Below are 21,126 nucleotides of genomic sequence, written 5' to 3' on the forward strand. Positions count from 1 at the left end.
CAATCACATGATCTCTTGCCCATTCTAGCTTGGGACTAGATCAGAATGGCCCTGGGGGGTTCTCACCTATCTGGGCCTTATTCATGCTTTGGAAATCCCGAGCTGACTCTTACCTGACTCACTCCTGCACTCCCCCACCCTCCCTCTGCAGCAGATTTATAGCTATACTAGGAAGCTCTAGAAACCATCCAACATCTCTTCACACCCCAGCCCCAAAGCCCACCGCTAGCTCACTGTGGTTCTTAGGCAGCCCAAATGCCCTTTGTGAGCCTCGGTTTCCCTGTTTGTAAAATGAGGTGAAGAAGTCCATTCTTTTAAGACTGATGGTTAGGACAAGATGAGGTGGTCTGCGTGAAGATCCCCGGCCCCTAGTGGGAGCTCAGTATTTCTCCTCTCCCTTCCCTTCCCTCCCAGAGCAAAAAAAAAAAAGTTCCATGAAAAGTTCTCCACCTTTTCCTCTGAACCCATTCAGTTAGTTCCGGGCTCACATTGAGCATTGCTGGTATTAGTAAGAATGGCTAACATTTCTTGAATCTCAATAGGTGAGATCCTCTCTGCACCAGGTAGAAGAAGGAGGCTGTGTGTTTTGGAAGCACACTTTTATGGAACTTTCTCCACAACCCTGAAAAAACAACGTTGTCATGACCACTTATAAAGTAAGAAATTGGTGAGCACTAGTGACTCACACCTGTAATCCTAGCTAGTCAGGAGGCTGAGATCTGAGGATCGTGGTTCGAAGCCAGTCTGGGCAGGAATGTCTGTGGGACCCTTATCTCTAATAAATCAATCAGAAAAAGACTGGAAGTTGTGCTGTGGCTTAAGAGGCTCAGAAACAGTGCCCATGCCCACAGTTCAATCCCCAGGACTGGCAAAAAAAAAAAGTGGAAGGAAGGAAGGAAGGAAGGAAGGGTGGGGGGAGGGGGAAAGGAGGGGAGGGGAGGGGAGAAAGGGGGAAGAAGAGGGAGGGAAGAGGGGGAAGAGGAGGGGAGGAGGAGGAGAGGGGAGGGAGGGAGGGATGGATGGATGGAGGGAGAAGAGAGAATTGGCTGGGAGTCAGGTGAGGGTAAGCCATACTGTTAGCACTGAGAAACTAAGAGGAGAATCATTAGATTTTTTTTTGCATCCTTTTCTCATTGCAATGTTCACAACTACCATGATCTCCATAATGTAAAAGAGAAAATGAAGCAATGTTTTCTAAGATGTCCCCCAGAAACTGAGGCTCAAAAGATGTGATGGGTGGGTGAGGGGGAGTTACACCCACTGCTGGAGAACTTTCTAAGAAGCACACATCATCTCCTTTAAAACTAGCAACAGCCCCATGAGATCAACTTCCTTCTGCTCCTTGTTTCTGTAAGTGAGAAAGTCACTGACCTGCTTAAGGCCACAGGACATAGATGGTGGAGCCCCTGGGATCTTAGCCCTCGTCCATTGAATTTCAACATCACGAGCTTAATTCCCTGCTACACCCCAATCACTGCCTCTCCTGCATCCTCAACCCTGGATCCTTAATACAAACACCCAAATCCTGGCAGGGACAGGCCAAGAAAAAAGATAAACAAGCAGGAGGTTGGAAAGTGGAGAGTCTCCAAGTTCATCTGGGGAGTTTCCATTGCCGGGTCCCCTGTCCTACAGGCTTCACTTCTAAGGCAGCTGGCGTCATCTGATTGGCAGGGGATCACCAAGTAGTCACGCCACTGGCCTCCTCCAGCCCTGTCTTCACCACCAGAGTAATCAGTTCTTGGAATCAGGGGGCCCAGCAGCCTGTGACGGAGAAGCCAGGAAGAAATAAGAAATTGTGATTGCTCAGAAAGTGGCTGGGGCCATTTCCATGGACCCTCCCGCAGTATGTGAATCACTCTAACTCTGCTTAGAGCCTTCAACAGCACCAGCTGTTCCCAGACCTTCTCCTGGATTTCAGTCCCCATTATACCCATACAATGGGCTGTCATAGAAAGAACCTTGGAATGGGAATCCCCCCCCAAATTACTATGTGACCATCAGCAAGTTGGATTCCCATCTGGGCTTCAGTTTCTCTACTTAATACATGTCTGTTGAACGAGGCATAGATGAGGTACTAGGGTTTTAGAGCCAAGCAGACCTAGCTTCCAGAGCCCAGGTTCTAGCCATGTGACCATGAGCAACTCATCTATCATCTCAAAAAGAAGAGTAATAATAGCATCTGTTGCCTGTGAGGATAAGATCACTTGGTCAAAATTCCTAGCCCTCAGGAGGATGTGGGAAAGTGATTATTACTGGTTAAAAGATCACGATTAATAATGATGTCGTTGGTTCGATTCTGCTACTGTGGTCCTAGATGTGAGCAGGGAAAAAAAATAGTCTAGATATCTAGATATAGAAAAAATGGTCTAGCTAGTTTCAGAGAGAATGGTTCCAGATGAGTGCTAGCTTAGTGTCTCAGGAATGCATTTAATTGTATATGTCCCGAACATAGAAGCTTTCAGCCAAGGAACAGATGGGGATTCATTTCCTGTAAGTCAGAAGGTGCAGAGGCAGGCAGCTCAGACATGCTCTGTCAGGCCACCACAGGTCCAGCTCTTTGCATCCTTCTGAGTATCACCCTGAGAATGAGCTGCATCTTTCCTGTGCCTGTCTTTCCAGCAGGTGTTCCAAGCAGGGAATGATTGGGAAGGGAACAGGAAGTCCCTCCCTCTACCCTGCAAACTCTCAGCTACATATCTCCTACCAGAACTGTGTGATGCGACTTGGCTGCAGAGGTTGAGGGGGAACTGAATTTTCATCATAAACAGGCCAAGAACAGGATGTTAGAAATGGAGAGGGGCCCCAGACAGATTCCAAGCAAGAGTCTCTTCTGGAAGCCAGGGGCTAGTGGCTCATGCCTGTACTCCTAGCTATCCAGGAGGCTAAGTTCTGAGGAATGCAGTTCAAAACCAGCTCAGACAGGAAAGTACATAAGACTCATCTCTAGTTAACCACCAAAAAGCTGGAAGTGGAGCTGTGGCTCAATAGGTAGCACACCAGCCTTGAGCAAAAATGATAAAAGACAGTGCCCACACACTGAATTCAAACAACAGTATTGATGGGTATATGTGTGCATACACAGACAGACAGACACACACACACACACACACACACACACATCACCTTCTGGTGTGGGCTGTGGTTTCTAATGTGTACTTACTTCTCTGGAAAATTTAAGAACTACTTGTTGCAGACTCTGAGGTAGGCATTCTTTTCCTGTCTCAGGATGAGGTCTGAGACTGGCAGGGGCATAGTCACTCAAGCTAGGTGCTCCCAAGAGCAGGTCCAACTCAGTTCTACACAGGTGGCAAAATCAGACTCAGCAAGGTGGTGGCCTCTTGAAAAAAAAAAAGGAGCAACCATAGAGCTAGGCTTACAAAACAAACAGTTGTGCCCCACTGCAGGGGCACGTCAGCCCTTGCAATTCTGCACCCTGTGAACTGACACTTCCCAGGGCAGGCATTCGCACTCCCAAACAACTCTTCAGATCTCAGGCTAGAGCCAGACAAGTCTGCTTTCTGGAGCCTTTCACACAGATCTGGAATGACTCATCCTGGGCCACAAGCACGCACAGCTCTGTTGTAATGCTTTGTTAACAACTTACCACCCTTCAGCTATCTACAGCTTGGAAAAACATCCCACTCATATCAGCTTCCCCTTTTGATCTACGCAGCAAACTTTCCATGTCAGTGTTTTTACCTACTAATAGGTAGTCCCTGAATAGGTCAGGATTACTTCCAGGGGAAGTAATGCAACCACACTTTGACAAAAGAAGAGGAAGTATCATCTCTCAAGGTGAAAGTCTGGGGACAGGTATGGCTGCATCACTCTATCTGCCTGTCTGTCTGTCTCTCCATCTCTCCCTTTCACTTTTCCATCTGTCATCCTTCACTCTCAGGCAGATGGTACCCAAGTGCCATTAGTGAAGACTCTGGCATCTCCAGATGATTGTGTGCCCCAATCTCATATGGGAAGAGGATGCCTCTCTTCTGGTAACTCCAAGAAATGTTCCTGGGAAACACGTGTGTGTGCATCTGCACACACACAGTACTAGGGCTTCAACTCAGGATGTGGCTACTATCCCTTAGCTTTTACACTCAAAGTTGGCTTGCTACCATTTTGAGCCACAGCTCTACTTCTAGCTTTTCGGTTGTTAACTGAAGATGAGAGTCTCACAGACTTCCTTACCCTGGCTGGCTTCTAACTGTAATCCTCAGATCTCGGCTTCTTGAATAGCTAGGATTACAGACATGAGCCACCAACTTCCCCGGCTCCCAGAGACTTCTAATTGCTCTGACTTGGTCCATCCTTGAACCAATACCTGTGGCCAGGAAGATGGGATAGCATGATCCTGACCATGGGCCTACGTGACTGAGAAAGGGAGCAGGATGCTTCCCAGTAGAATCCTAGGCACCATTGTCAACAGAGGAAGGAAGGGCTACCCTATGGGCAGGTCTATCTTGCTCTGTTTCTCCTCCATTGGATTCAGGCAGCTGAGCTGGGAGGTAAGGGAGGCTTAACTGGCCTTGGACCTGGATGGTGAGAAGGGCCAAGAGGATGAGAGCACTCCTGCATATCCACAGCCTTGCCTGCTTCAAACTTCAGGAGCCTTTTCCCCCTGAGCCCTGGGAGGAAGGAGAAGACTTGAAGGGGAGTGGGGGGTGGGTAATGCTGAAGGTGCACACACTCCTGCATGTGTTTGAGCAAGAAAGGATGTTGATATCTGCAGAGCAGCCAAGACCTGCAGGTGCCCTGGGCCTTACACGTGCAGGGTCTGTACTTCAGCAGAGGCCAGAGCTGAGGCTCAGAGGAGTAGGAGACAAGTCAGTTGTGTCCAAGTTGCAGGTACTTAGAACCTAGGAATAGCAGGACTGGAATAACTCAAGACCTGTGCTCTTTTCTTGAATGGTTTTTCACCAGGGTACTAGTGATCATTTGTGGAGGGATGACCTGCCCAGGACAGAAAGCTTAGCTGGTTAGTAAGCCCAGGAACAGCAACAACCCCAAACCTCCACCACCCCACATGAAACCTCACCCCAGGAAGCTGCCCTCAGCCCCTGAAGGAGAACCACAATCACCCTCTTCCTTGCCCTCCTCCCCGCCCAGCCAATGTGATTCCTCTCTGTGGACCCAAGGCCTGACAGATAGCACTTAATATTTATTAATTAATTAATATTGAATGAAATGCTCTGATTCAAATGTGATTAGGTCACAATCCCAGATGTCCCAGTCACTAGTTCTTTAGCATTAAGCAAGGTACTTCCAGGGAGAGGAGAAGGGAAGGGGGAGAATACAGGCAAGAATTCAATGTGCACCCTACAAAATTAAGGGGGAAGGGGCGATCCAGGAGAGGAGGGTGAGAACATTGAAAGGGGTGACATTGATCAAGAGGTATTATATTCATAAACTGCTTTGTTAAATGGCAACTCCTGGGCTGGGAAGGTGGCTCAGTGATAGAGCGCTTGCCATGCATGCATGAAGCCCTGGGTTCAATTCCCCAGCACCACATAAGCAAAAAGAAAAGAGCCGGAAGTGACGCTGTGGCTCAAGTGGTAGAGCGCTAGCCTTGAGCTGAAGAGCTGAGGGACAGCACCCAGGCCCAGAGTTTAGGCCCCACAACAGGACCAAAAAAAAAAGGCAACTCCTTTGTACAACTACTTCAGGATAATTAAAAAATAATTTTAAAATAAGCAAGCTAACTTGACCCTTCTGAGCCTCCGTTTCCACGTGTGTAAAATGGAGACAATGTTAGCACCATCTTCGCAGGGTTACCAACAATGAGTTAATTTTTGTATGCTGAGGACACTTCTTGATGCTTAACAGACACTGCATCTGCAATTGGTAAATGAGTGAATGAATGAATGAAGGCTGTTAGATTCCCAGTCCAGTTATACATGCTCTTCTTCTTTGTTACCTGGTGTGATCTTCCCCATTAGCCTACAAAAGGACAGCAAGTGCTTCTGAGAGGTCAGGAGGCGCGGGTGGAGAGGGGAGCACTCAGCCAGGGTTTTCTGGTGGTTTCACTGCCACTCCAAGATTTCAGATTCTGGCTTCTCATCTTGTCCATCCTCAGAAAATATACATTTTAAAAAAATCAGAAATGAACAAGTATATGAAGGAGTCGTGAACATCACCATCTCTCAGAGCTGGTGGATGAGAAAGGGCTGTCCTGACCCCACACCTATAAAGATCCCATCTCCTTACCACCTGCCCCATATCCACCTGTCCCACATCCACTCTGGGGCTCTCTCTAGGGCTGTCTAGGGGAATGATGCGTGTGCATCACAGGGCCCCGGGTGAAAGAAGCCCAGCCATGACCACAGGACCACAAGAAAGAACTGGGTGATGAGTGAAGAACACTCGGCTTCCAGCCCACAGCCACTTCCCACCCTCTCTGTGGAGAGCAGAACTGGCTTTGTGGTCACCCCTCACATTGTGAATCCCTCCCCATACCTCAGACTACTTTCTGGATAGAAACTGGGTCTCTTTGAACACGGGGCAAACTTCATGGATGTGACTCTTGTGTTCGATGTCACCTGTCCTATAAATATTCATGAGATCCTCTTTCAGCCCACCTCCACTTTTTCTTTCAAGGAGCTCACGGGTGAACCATGGGAATCAACATGAAGGAGAGCCTGGGTTCATCCTGACCAAGACTCACTGGCCTGGATCCTTAGGAAAAGTCTAATTGGGAAGCACCTGAAGATCCATGAACCAGCACCTGGCCTTTCCAGCCATAAAAGAAATGCAAATCAAAACAACATTGAGATACCACCTCACCCCAGTTAGAATGGCAAAAATCAAGAACTCTAATAACAACAGATGCTGGAGGGGATGTGGACAGAAGGGAACCCTACTGCATTGTTGGTGGGAGTGTAAACTTGTTCAACCACGTTGGAAAGTAGTATGGAGGTTCCTCAAAAGACTCCACATAGAGCTCCCCTATGACCCAGCAATCCCACTTTTGGGCATTTACCCAAATGCTCACAAACAAGACCATACTAAAGCTATGAACATGACTATGTTTATTGTAGCATTATTTACCATAGCTAAGATATGGAACCAACCCAGATGCCCCTCAATAGATGAATGGATCAAGAAAATGTGGTATATACGCACAATGGAATTCTATGCCTCCATCAGAAAGAATGGCATTGCCCCATTTGTTAGGAAATGGAAAGACTTGGAAAAAATTATATTAAGTGAAGTAAGCCATGCCCAAAGAAACATAGGTCCCATGGTTTTCTTTATTTGCAATAACCAGTATATGTCTGAGACAGGCAGAAAAGGTCAGATAAGTTAATGCTAGGTGAAATGAACCCCAAGATAAGTATTCAAATGTTTTTGCTTTCATGTGATTGTTTCTAACATATTTATAAGATGATTTCTTTGTTGCTTTGTATGTCCCTCCCCCACAGTATAACCCCTGCTTTCACTGTATTTGATGTTGGTATAATTTGTGGAGGGGAAGGAAAAAAACAGAACATTTAAATAGGGATACAGGTGGACCCATTGCAACAAGAAAAGGAAAAAGTGGTAAGGCCAAAAACGAACTTTACAACATTGGTGGGGCGGGAAGGAAGGTTGGGTCGGGGGGCAGGGGTGGGGGAAGGATGGGATGGGAAGGGGAAACAAAGGAGGAGGCCACAATGCTTGATAAGAAATGTATTCATTATCTTGCTCATGTAATTGTAACCCCTCTGTACAGTATTTTCACAATAATAAAAAATTAGAATCCGTTGTGGAGCTGGGCATCAGTGGTTCATGCCTGTAATCCTAGCTACTCAGGAGACTGAGATCTGAGATTCGAGGTTCAAAGCCAGCCAAGGCAAGGAAAGTCGGTAAGACTCTTATCGCCAATAAAACCGGAAGTGGCACTGTGGCTGAAGTGGTAGAGCGCTTTCAAGTGGTAGAGCACTTGCCTTGAGCTGAAGAGTTGAGGGACAGCGCTCAGGCCCAGAGTTCAAGCCCCACAACAGACAAAAAACAAAAAAAGAATCAGTTGTGGAAGACAGATTTGGTGATTTATGCCTGTAATCCTAGCTACTTGGAAAGGAGAGATAAGGGAACCATGGTTCAAGGCCAGCCTGAACAAAAAGAAGTTCACAAGACTGCATCTCAACCAATAACAGGGCAAGGGGGTGTGCACACCTGTCATCCCCAGTGCAAGGGAGCGCAGGTGGGAGGATAGCAGGCAAGGCCAGCTCAGGTATAAGGCAAAACCCTACCCAAAAGAAAGCTGGAGGCACGGCTCAAGTGGTGGGGAACCTGCCTTGCTGGGCACAGGGGTTCACACCAGTAATGCCAGTTACTCAGCAACTGGAAAGATCGAAATTCAAGGCCAAACCAGGCAAAAAATGTTAATGAGATCTCATCTCAACAAACTAGCTGGGTATAGTGATGTGTCCCTGTGACCCTAGCTACTCAGGAGGTATACATAGGAAGATAGAGGTCTGAGAATGATCCTGGGCAAAACCAAGCCTCTACCTTAAAAATAAACTAAAACAAAAAGGATGGGGTTGATTCAACTGGTAAATCACCTGCCTAGCAAGACCTGAGACCTGAGTTCAAATTCCAGCACCACTGAAAATGAAGAAGGAGAAGAACACTCAGTTACGGATATTTGCTCATCCATCTTAAACACAAACACGTGTGGGAGAGCACTTCCACACACACAGTAAAATGTCCATTCCTTTCTTCCCATGCCACAATGCAAACTACAACTGAGAACTCCATTACCAATGGAAGCATCAAGTGGTCTAAGAAAGAGAGAGAATGAGAGACAGAGGTAACCGTGTAGAACTTAGAGATCTGCTCAGATTGCAATCATGAATATCGCTCCATATCAGGCCTCTCCACTGAGAACTCCAAACCACCTCCCAAAGGTATGGTTATTATTATCATTACTATGATTATTATTATATTGTATGAGTTCCTCTTTATTCCTATCTACTTGGAATCTTTTAACTTTCTTATCTAGACCAACTCAACCTACTTCAACTCAAACTCAATCCAACTCAACTCCCCTAACTTCAACTCAAGTCAACCCAGCCCAACTTATTTCCACCCAAACCCAAGCCAGCCCAATTCAGTCACCACCTGTCTCAACCCAGCCCATCCCAATACACCCAAGACTACTGAATTTGACTTGAAGCTAAACCAAAGGCACACATCTCTGCTCAGTGGGGGGAAGGGGGAGGGGTGGGGAGGGGTGTAATCTTGTTTGTGGATTTGATCAGACTGAGAAATGCTGAGGAGATTAACAAAGCCATTCTATGGACCTAGGCGAGGAGGACCCACCCGGAATGTGGGTGGCCACTCCCCACGGAGCCCAGATGGAATCAACAACAGACATTCTCCCTCTCCCTCTTTCTGTTTCTTGGGTGCCATCAGGTGATGCTCGCCCAGTCATGATGGGCTAAAACCTCCGAAACGGAACCAAAATAATCTTTCTGAAGTTCTTTTGCCCAGGCATTTTTCACACTGTTGAAAAACTAACACATCAACCAACCCCAAACCCAGTTCCAACTAAACATCATTCAACTCGACCATCCCAACACCATACAACACAGATCTACTCTGCTTTACTCAAATCAACACAACTACATACAACCCAACCAATACAATACCACTCAGCAAAGCTCACTTCTCTCTTTGGGTCTCCGCCTCTATCCCAACCCTAAATACTTTCCTCCCACCTCCATCCTGGCTACCAGATTCCATATCACTCCCTAAATGGAGAGGCACAGAGTTAACAACTGTCTTCAACAAATATGGACCGTATTTTTTTTCCTGAAAAACTTCCAGGTCTTTGCTCTTCTCCCAGACCTGACCAGATCTTCACATGGGCAGTGAGCCGTATTCATCCTTGATTTCCTCATTACCCCACTCTTTAATTCCATTCCAAGGCCATGAAGCCTTGGGCTGTGAGGGCTTATCTCTGCAAACTCTACCCACCCTCCACAGAGAGCTCAGGTCTGCAAGAGATGGGAAGTAGTAAGCAGTCACAAAGGAAGTTTGAATGACAGAGGAGGGACAATCTGACCTGGTCACTTTACAGGGAATAGCAGTTAGACTCTATCCACACGCCTTCTATTTTTCTGCCCCATCCACCTTGGTCCACCTGCTCTGTCACCCTTCTTTGCTGGTCTTTATCTTTTAAGTTGTTCCCCTCCTCCTCCTTGTCGTAGGAAGACCCCTACTCAGGCGGCAAACCCACCCAGTCATCCGGAGTGACAGAGCCCACCGCAACAAAGTTGTTAATAAAGAAGCAACTTTATTGAGAAGGTTCCTACACTGACCAGCCAGGGCCCCAGCACAGGCTCCAGAGCTGATACTGCGACCCCGAGCAGCCTGTGTACTTAGGTATTTAAAGGCAAAATTCACAAGGTCAAGCCTGGTCACGCAGGTGACCAATGAGATTGTTACACACCCAAAAGATTGCACAGTCATACTAGACCACACGCAGGTGGCCAATGAGGTTACACTTTGTCACATAATGGGTGTTTTAAACCAGCCTATCACTTGGCTTCAATGACTCACGAATTCAACGGTAAGGCGGAGCTTACGGTAAGCACACACAAAGGAGTTTAGTGGAGTTTAATATAAACACGTGAATGGTAAACTCATGATGTTGCCAGTATGAGCCAGATTACTGGCTGTTTAACCGGTCAGTCCTTAACAGAACAATGAAGGTGGGTTAAGTTGTTAAGGGGAGGGGGACCAAGTGGCTTTCTTTCCATTCCAAGAACTGGGCTGGTTGGAGCCAAGGTCGAGTTAACCTTGTTTAGAGGGTTTTTTTTTCCTAAAATCCCTAAAACAAAGGCAAAGCCTGGAAAGAAGCTGTACCAGTCTCCTCTCGGGCCTACTTCACTCCTCTTCTTTTCTTCTCCTCCCTCCCCCTCTTCATTATCTCTGCTCCTGTCTGTGTGTGTCCCTGTCTCTTAATCTCTATATATGACTTGCTTCCTCTTTCAGTGTCTTCATCTTGTGATCTCACACACAAACTGCCTTTTTCTTCTCTGCCTCAGCCTTCATTTCAGGCACAATTTGCTCCATGTTCCAGGCTTTTCTGGAGACTGGCTTCCCTGATGAAAGAGCTCTCCACTCTACATCCCTCCACCCGTCTGCTGCCAAGGGAACGCAAGCCACTGTGGTCTGAGAATCCTGCCCAGGCTGTGCTACACTAGGCTCAAGACCTCCTGAGCACAAGGGCTAGAACTCCTGTCCAGCCAGGAACCTGATGTCCCACATGCAAGAGCTCAGGAGGGATTCAAGCCAATCATTTGTTTTATGAGACAGGAAGGGGCTTGCCCAAGGTCACTTAGGTCCAGTGCCCTGGCATTGGATACTCCCGACTCCAAATCCGGAGGACAGAGATCAGCAGAGAGGTGAGCAGAAAACAATGGTGCCCAGATCCACTTCTCTTTCCCTCTCTTTTCTCCTCGCTCTTCTCTCTCCTTATCTCTTGCCTCATTTTCTTCCTCTCTCCTCTCTCTCCTCTCCTTTCTCCCTCCTCCTCTTCCTCCTCTTCTTCTTCTTCTTTTTCTTCTTCCTCTTCTTCTTCTCCCTCTTCTACTTCTGCTTCCTCTACTTCCTCTGCTTCCTCTTCTGCTTCCTCCTGCCCCTCCTCCTCCTCTTCCTCCTCCTCCTCTTGTCTTCCTTTTCTTCTTCTTTCTCCTCCTCCTCCTTCCTTTCCTTCTTGTTCTCTCTTCTCACTCTCCTCTCTCCCCTCTCCTCTTTCCCTCTTCTCTCCCTCTCTATCTCTCTCCTCTCTCTTTTCTCCCCTCCTTTTCTCTCCCCTACCTCTCTTTTCCCTCTTCTTTCTTTCCCCTCTCTCCCTCTCTGTCTCTGTCTGTCTGTCTGTCTCTCTCTCTCTCTCTCTCTCACACACACACACACATCCCTCTCCCCTCCTCTCCTCTCTTTTCCTCTTCCTAGTAAAATGAAGGAAGACAGGAAGTGTTCTGGGTTCGGGTGTTACTCTGGTTCTGAGAGCCCCAGAGGGAAGCCCTCCCGAGCCCAGCCGGGAGTGAAAGGCTGAGTCTGGCTCAGGCTGCAGGTGCAGGGGTTTCTTTGGGAGCCAGCCAGGCACAGCCCCCAGTGCTGTCCTGGCAGAGAGGGCCCAGAGCCAGACCTGCATTCCTCCCTGCCCCACCCTCCACCAGCCTCCAGGAACCTGTGTCCCCTCAGGACTGGGCCAGAGCCAGGGAAGGGGGGCCTGGCATGCATAGACATGCCTGGCATTCGGGCCCAGCCCCCTCCCTGGCCCGAAAGTGAGCCCAGGATTCCTGCATGTCGATGTCTGCCTGCGCTCCTCCTGGGCTTCTCTGGAACTCTAGGATGTCTGAAAATAGAAAAGGGGAAGAGATGGCTGCGGTCTGTGTGGTGGGCAGAGGAGAAGTGGGTTGAGAGTCAGGAGGAACCATGCTGTGGACTCCCGGACAGACGCCCTCAGACACGATTCCTGCCCCCCCACCCCCACCCACCCTCTGGGGAGCCTCTGCTTCCTTGACTCTGCGACACAACACCTACAGCTCCATTCAAAGGTCTGGAGACCCCAGGACCAGAGGAGTTTGCCTAAGGTCACACAGCAGAGAAGGAGCTGGAATCCAAGACTCCTGGGTTCTAGACTCGGGTCTTTCCTCGGTACCCTCTCAGGATGGTCTTACAGCACCCTGGTTTCTGCCTCATCTGTCCCACAGGTCAAGTGGCCCCACTCCCACCTGCGGGCCCTGACCTGAGAGCCTGGGAGGAAGCCACACTCCCCACTTCCACTCGGAGGCCTTGGGAAAGTCAGGCTGCTTTCCTTCTGCCTGGGTAGCTCTTCCTTCCTCTTTCCCCAGCCCTGCCTGGGCCCAGGTGGGTTGAGGGTTAAGCAAAGAGAAGGAGAAGATCCCATCCCAGACTCAGCTCTGTCAGGCCCTCCGAACACACCAGGTCCCTGTCCTGGGGCTGATGTGGGAAGGCCGGAGCCACGTGTCTCCATTCCGGGACAGTCCTAGAACAAACAAAACTGAAGTCTTCCTCGCTGGTCTCTAGGGCCCATGACACAGGTCATGGCTCCCGGGGCTCCCAGGAAGAGACAGGCAGACCATCACCACCACACTGGCTCCACGGCAGCAGAATTATTGCGAGAGGCCACGTATGTGAGTTCTTGAGGGGTCCCAGGGCTACTTCAGCTGTGCGAGGTTGGGCAAGTCTGAAACTTGGCTCTGATGGGGAGATCACTGTGTACACATGGGCTGGAGAGAGTGAAGAAATGACATGGGCAAGCGAGGAACTTATTATTAGCCAACGATCATCGTTATATAGAATGATATATAATCATATGTTAATATAATAACATATAATAATAATATTAGCGAATAAATAATCAATGATTACTATCCTTCTAACCTACAGGAAACACTCTGCTTCTGCAAACTAGATCCTATTCTAGCTTCTTAAGTTCTGTCCTACACAGGAGAATTCCAATGTGTGTGTGTGTGTGTGTGTGTGTGTGTGTGTGTGTGCGCGCGCGCGCGCACGCACCAGTACTGGACCTTAAAAAAATCACAGACCTGGGTTCAGTCCCTTAGCTTTTTCTCTCAAGGCTAGCATTCTACCACCTGAACCGCAGCTCTGTTTCTGGCTTTATGGTGGTTAACCGGAGATAAGTCTCATGAACTTTCCTTCCCCAGGCTGGCTTCAAACTGTGGTCTTCAGATCTTGACTCGCTAGGATTACAGGCATAGCCACCAGAACTCCGCAGGGAGTTTTAAGTTTAACTTAACAACCTGCTCCCTACTGTCTGCCTATCATGAGCAGGGGTTGGGGAGGAACAAGACAGCGGTTCTGCAAACTAGGTCCTATCCTAGTCTGGTCAAGGAACCCACACTCTGATGGAGAAGAGAGACACTGAACTCTGTCCAGGCCAAGACCATGAAATAAGTCCTAAGATCAAGTCAGCAGGGCACCTTACACAGTCCCAACGCTCTTTGCAGAGAAAATATTCCTCCCAGAGAGAAGAGCATGTGCAAAGGCCCAGAGGAAGATATGGGGACCTATGAAAAGTGGATTACGATTCATACCAGTAACAGCCAGAACTCTGATGGTAAGCCAGGTGACATTCTAAACACCTCTGTGTTGTTAGGGATTTGTCCTTGCCAAAAGAGATGTTCTGGCCTTTGCCCTAGGTTCTGGGAAGTAATCTCCGGTAAAAGAGACTGCTGGCCTGAGGATTGGCTCACACTTAACACGCATGGTTAAGGGTAGGCTGGCCACATCAACATCATGTTAAAATGAGGGCTGGCCATTTAAGAAAGACCACCAGAAAAAAATGTGACTTGTGGGGCCTTGGATCAGACTGTGGCACCTGACCTGGAGTCAGAGATCAGAATCAACCATGGTGCCATCTACCTGGACATCGAGGCTCAGGTGAACTACCTGCTCTGAGCACTGTCACATCAACCCTGGGAGAGAGAAGCACAGGGATTCCATGGGCAGAGGATGATGGAGCGTCATGTCTGGGGGACTCCCCCTGGCTGCCTGTGCAGTCTGCCTGTGCATCTCTGCTTCTGCATCTCTTCCAGTGCATCTCTGTCTGTGCATCTTCTCCAGTGCAGCTCTCTCTGTGCAGCTCTGCTTGTGTATCCTCTCCAGTGCATCTCTGCCTGTGCAGCTCATCCAGTGCAGCTCTTCCGGTGCATCTCTGCCTATGCATCTCATCCAGTGCAGCTCTCTCTGTGCAGCTCTGCTTGTGCATCCTCTCCAGTGCATCTCTGCCTGTGCATCTCATCCAGTGCAGCTCCTCCCGGTGCAGCTCTGACTGTGCAGCTCTGCGTATGCATCTCCTCCAGTGCATCTCTGCCTGTGCATCTTCTCCAGTGCATCTCTTCCGGTGCAGCTGTGCCTGCGCAGCTCTGTGGGTGCATCTCTTCCTTTTGGCCAACTACAGTTGCACCTCCCCTGGAGCAAACTGTAACTGGGAGTACAACAGTTTCTGGTGAGTTTTGTGAAGCTTTCTAACAAAGAAACCACAAGTGATTCAGGAAGCCTCCCAAACTTCCAATTGGGTGTCAGAAAGTGAACATACCCTTGTCTGAAGACTGGGCTTATGTCCTTGTAGGGGGTTCTAATTTCAAACAGTCTTCTACATGATGCTTCTTTTACTCTTCACCATGACCCCTGAAGAGAAGCAATCTGACCATAGGTCACAGGTTTATCAAGTGACAAAGATGAGACCTGAGAGCTGGCACCAGACACAAGCATGCAGGCCTTCACTGCTGTGTTATGCTGCCCAGCTATGGCGGGCAGCATGCGACCTGTTTAAGGTGGGCTGAGGGCTTACAGGGAAGTGTTTCCAGGGAGACATCCTTGTAAAGAGGCTGAGCTTCATCCTAAGATAATAGGGAGCCACTGATCATTTTAAGCAGGGAGATGGGTCTTAGCCAGGTCCCCGGATGCAGTAGCATGGAGAGTTGACAGCAGACAGGTCCTAGGGAAGAAAAACAAACACAAGGCTCTTACAGAAGACCAGGTGAGGATGAAGATGTGGCTGGAGCTGAGCTGGCCTCAGAAATGGTGGGCAGGGGTCACATTCCAGATCTACCTAGAAGGTAGGACTCGGAGCCAGATGGGATTCAGGGCCTGAGTGGGAGAAGCTGAAGGTAAAAACTCAGGCTTCTAGTCTAGACAATTTGTGTGTTAAGTCGCCATAAACTGGTTTGATGGAGTCAATGAGTGGTCCCAAAGTCCCCAAGTAGTTCAGGCTAAGACTGTTAACTGCCCAACCAACTATGAAGACAGTGCCACTGAGCGGCCACCAGGTGGCAGCATAGGCCGCCTTTTCTTGGAGCAGCTCTGGACGCCTGGATGGAAGAAAAGGAAGCTTCTTTTCTGGGGACTCCATCTGTGAGGTCCATAGGGAAAGTGAGACAGCCATCAGCCACTAAAGCAAGTTCCTGCAAAGATCCCTGAAGGAGGAGACAGGTGCCCCGGAACTCTAGATAACCGCCTGTGACACTAGCAGAGCTCAGATTTGGGGTTTTTTTTCCCCCCATTTTGTCTCATCCACAACAGCTGTGGCTCCTCAACAGCTTTTCAGCTGCAACATCTTTCTGTTGTTGTTATAAACAAAATCCCAAGAGCCACTCCCAAGCCCCGCCCTCCTCTCCCCCCCCCCCAGTATAAAAGGAAGAGCAGGTAGATACTGGTCTGCTCCGATTGGATTAGAGGCCCAGGCCCCTCCCTCCCAAGCTCACAAAGGATAAAATTCCCTCACCCTTCACTCCCCCTGGCAATCACCCCTCAGCCCCGCTCTCCCACTCAGACCACAACGACTTTGTCCATTCTGGGCTTGTCCAGGAGAATGCCCTTCCTCTCCCTATCCATCCTCTGACCTTCAGGGAGCCTCTTCCATGCCTCTGATGGAAAGTCACTCGCTCCCCCTCCCTAAGGGACTCCACCCTGGCGCCTTCCCCTCCCCCAGCAGGTCCCAAACACCTGCCTGGGCCAGGCACCGGGCCAATAAAGGAAGCACCGGTCCACACCCCAAAGACACCACCGTGGACATGTGTGTGTTTGCTGAGCACCCATTAGGTGCCAGACACAGTTCAAGGCACAGTGGTCAGCAGTGAGCAAGACACACAATGGGGCTGAAATCCAGCCAACCTGTGCCCAGGGGAGAAGGTTTCTGTCTTCATTTAAGGTCACTGTCAGCTGATCACAAACTGGAGTTTTACAAAGGTACGTGGGGACATGGGAGAGGCCAGGAACTCAGGTGTGGGACCTTGAATCTGTCATATATATATATATATATATATATATATATATATATATATATGTCAAAGGTCAGCCGGAAGCTTTCCCCTCCCCCTCCCAATAGAGCCAGATGCAATAAAATGTAGGCAAATAATCAACATCAGAAAGGGGAGTTTTAATACAAGTGTGGATTCCTGACAACCAAGCTGGAGGTCAGGATAGCAAATCTCAGCTAAGAGCCAAAGAGATTCAAGGTCAAGTTCCAAGTTCAGAGGCAAAGAGACTTTATTCATTGCTATCCTCAGTCAGCCAGTATTTACTAAGCACCTACTGCGTGCTGGGCACAGTTCCAAGTCTTATCAACAGGAGTGAGCAAGACAAAAGTCCCTGCCATGCCAGGGGCAAGATTCTTAAGCCAGGGAGAGGAAATAAATGTTAGGGTAAAAATAATCATGGAGCTCAGAGATACGTGATAGGAAGAAAAGGCGCGTGAGGGACTGCCAGTAGGTGGGCTAATTCCTATGGGGTGGTCAGGGAGGGCCTCCCTGAGGAGGTGACATTTGAGCTTGGCTCTGCATGAGCCTGGGCCAGCTGTGATGCAGGCCCAAGAGCTGTGGGCCTGAGTGCCCGGCAGATCCACACGCAGAAGGAGCAGGCTGGCGGCTGGGCAGGAAGTCTGGGCCCCTGTAACCATATCCCCAGGAAGGGGGAGGCCAGGAAGGCGCTTTCAGCAATCCTATTCATCACAGCCGTGGCTCTAACCCCAGGCAGCACCAGAGGCTTCTCAGGCCTCCACCTTCAGCGGCCTGGGGAGGAGACTGCCAAGGAGGGAGGGAGAAGGCCCTGGATTCTCTTCCAGACAATAAATGCTTCCAGGTTCCCAGGGAGCGATCGGAGGGTCACCCCATCATCTGATCTCAATTACCCCCCTGGTGTAGGGTTCCCGTGGGGGGCGGGGCAGGAAAGGAAGGTAAGGGAGGCCTTTTCTTCATAATCAGCATGTCTACCAGGGAAGGCACCTCCGGACAGGTCTTCCTCATTGCGGAACACAGGAAGACATCCTCCCTCTGCCTCCCAAGAAAGACAGAGGTCTGCGAATGGAGGCCTGGACTCGATGCTTGGCAGCCATTTTGCTGCGTGACCTAGTAGTACTCGCCACGTTTCACCTGGCTTACCGTACTCACTTCATCCGTTTGACCATCCACAGCCACCACACAATGGCTGTCTTCCGAAACACAGAGAGAACCAACGCCTCTGGACTTACGATTTGGTCCTTTAAAAAAGAAAAAGATGATCTTGAGCAGGTGTGTCACCTTCCAGGCCTTCGTTTCCCTACTTATCCTAAAGCCTGGAAGACAAAGGTCTTTCAAGCTCTGGACTGAGCTTACGACCCCTCAAAAAAAACAAACAAACAAACTAAAAACAGCAACAACAAAACAAAACAAAAACACCTGATCCACTATCTGTGCTTTTTTTCTGGGGTGCACAGGGTGGACTTGAGGGGGATAGGCAATCAGAGATGTAAAGACAGGCCTCACTAAGCTGAGTACCGAGAGGCTCATCTGACATTTATGGGCTCCCAGAGTTGGTGAAACCGGGATTCGAACCCTGGTCTAGCAGACTGCAAGGCGGGGCTGCTGGCAAGGAGTAGCTGGCAAGGAGGAGCTCATGCACAGAGCCCCCGCCCAGGACACTCACTCCAGCAAGCGCCTTCTTCCCCTTCTCCTTTTATGTCCACAGGGCCTGGAACTCCCCACCAGGCCCTGGCCTCGCCTGGAACAATACGGGCTTCCTGCCGCCCTGGCTCCCAGCCCTGCAGGCCCTGGGGATGGGGCCGCTTGCAGACCAAGGGCAAGCGGCAGCAAGGTGACCCCACCCCCACCCCAGACGGGAGGCAGCTGGGACGTGTCCATCATTCAAGCATGCACCATGCACCGGACACCGGGTGAAATCCCGGTCCTGCTTGTACTCTGTCCTGCACGCGAGTGTCGTGTGTTGGTCGCATGTCCCCGGTGGCAGGCACCTGTGTGCCATGCACCTAGCCTCCCCTGCAAGCACCCAGCGAGGACGCACAGCCTGCCCAGATACCCGCTTGTTTGCATCTGCCCAGATCCACTGTTTAGGTCTGCCCCAGCTCTGGCTGGCTGTGCTTTGGGAAAACAGAACAAAACTGAAAAGCCCTCCTCCTCCTGAGTCTTCAGCTCCAGCCAGAGAGACCCTAATGAATTCGTCAATTATAGATTGCCTTAAAAAGTGATGCTTTTCACTGGGCTCCCAGTAACTCAGGCCTGTAATCCTAGCGACTCAGGGAGCTGAGATCTGAAGACAGCAGTTTGAAGCTACCTGGGGCAGGAAAGTCCGTGAGTCTTATTTCCAGTTAACCACCGCAAAGATGTGGAGCTATGACTCAACTGGTAGAGCACTAGAAAAACACAGCACTTAGAAGAAAAAAAAAAGCTCAGGGACATCATCCCAACCCTGAGTTCAAACCCCAGTACCCCCTCCCAAACATACACACACAAGTGGTATTTTAGCCTCTGTTCACTCTTATGAGTTTCAGTCCTCCACAGCTAGACTCTGTCAGGAAACAAGAAGGAAAGAAAAGAGGGAAGGGGAAGGGTACTCTTATAGAAAAGGATAAAGAAGAGACTGGCCTGCAAAATTGCATGGTTATTGATAATCTCATTGCAGAAAGGTGCACAAACGTGAAATCATATATACATCTCAAAAGTATGTTTAGTGTCAGCTGGGCGCAGGTGGCTCATGCCTATAATCCTAGCTACTAAGGATACTGAGATCTGAGAAGCGTGGTTCAAAGCTAGCCCAGGCAGAAAAGCCCATGAGCCTCTTATCTCTAATTTTAACCACCAAAAAGCCAGAAATGGAGGTGTGACTCAAGGGGTTAGAGCGCCAGCCTCATACAAAAAAGCTAACGGACATTACATGTCAAATATGTCAAATACAGGCATAGTTATATCTTTATATGGAAATATATGTGTGTGTGCAAAAATGTGTAAACACATGTATGAGTAGCAAGCACACGTGTGTATGTGTGTGACTCTGTAGCTGCCTCTGTATCTACACCTCCACACGCCACCTGAGATGACCGCCATTAATTCATCTACACATACAGAGCTCTGTGGGGGCTCACAGATGCCGTGGGTGCATTATCCTGAGCTCAGAATGACAGCCAGTCAATCAAACTGTATTGTTTTACATGCTTTGTGCTGTGATCCTTGCACACACACACAAAAAATACACCCCATAGGCATCTACCCAGGTACATGCACAAGCCTGTGTGACTCCACCTGTACTGTGCACACACACACACACACACACACACACACACACACCACATCTTGCACACAGCTATGCACCATGCGTATTTCCCTCTATTCACTTGAAGTTGGTTCCTATACCCCCGCCCCCACCGCGCACATACTGAAAGCCATTGACACGATTCTTGCTATTTGGTTCAAAGGATATGCCTTAGGCCATAGGTACTTCTAATTAGCCTAGCAGTTCAGAAGCTCACACCACAGTCAGATTCCCATGGTTGGAGCCCTGGTCCACGAGGAAGCCTATCAGAGCTTCTGTGTCCCCACATTAAAATGGAGGCAAGAGTAGCGTTACTTAAACCAGGCTCTGGTGGCTCATGCTTGTAATTCTAGTGATTCGGGAGGCTGAGAAGGGAGAGATGGCCGTTTGAGGTCGGTCCTGGCAGAAAAAAGTTGGTAAGATCTGTTCTCCATGAATGTCTAGATACTGGCACACACCTGTCATCCTAGCTACCAGGATGCCTAACACAGGTGGATGGTGTTCAGGTACATACCTGGAAAGGAAGCATGATTCTATCTCAAAAGTAACATGCAAAAATCAGGGCTGGAGGCGTGGCTCCAGTGGTAAAAGTCCCTGCTTAGCAAGCCTGAGGTTCTGACTTCAAGAAGCCTCAGTTGTTCTAAACAAAAACAAAGTGCTTCACTCTTGGGGTTGTGGTGCAGTCAGTGAGATAAGCACATTATACAGCACCCGGCGGGTAGACACTGCTCAGTAAATGTTAACTGTGACTACTGTCCATGACACAGATGACAAGAGGCCCAAACAAGTGAGGTGACTGCCAGATACCGGTGGCTCATGCCTGTAATCCTAGCCACTCAGGAAGCTGAGATCTGAGGATCAAGGTTCAAAGCCAGCCTGGGCAGGAAAGTCCAGGAGACTCGTATCTCCAGTGAAACACCAGAAAACCGGAAGTGGTGCTGTAGCTCAAGCAGTAGAGCACTCGCCTTGAGATGAAGAGTTGAGGGACAGCGCCCAGGCCCCAGGACCAACAAAAGAGGAGGAGGAAGAGGAGGAGGAAGTAGTGCGGTGACTTGGCTGGGTCAC

The sequence above is a fragment of the Dipodomys ordii genome, unplaced genomic scaffold (genome assembly GCF_000151885.1).
Source record: "Dipodomys ordii isolate 6190 unplaced genomic scaffold, Dord_2.0 Scaffold127, whole genome shotgun sequence".
Classification (NCBI taxonomy): domain Eukaryota; kingdom Metazoa; phylum Chordata; class Mammalia; order Rodentia; family Heteromyidae; genus Dipodomys; species Dipodomys ordii.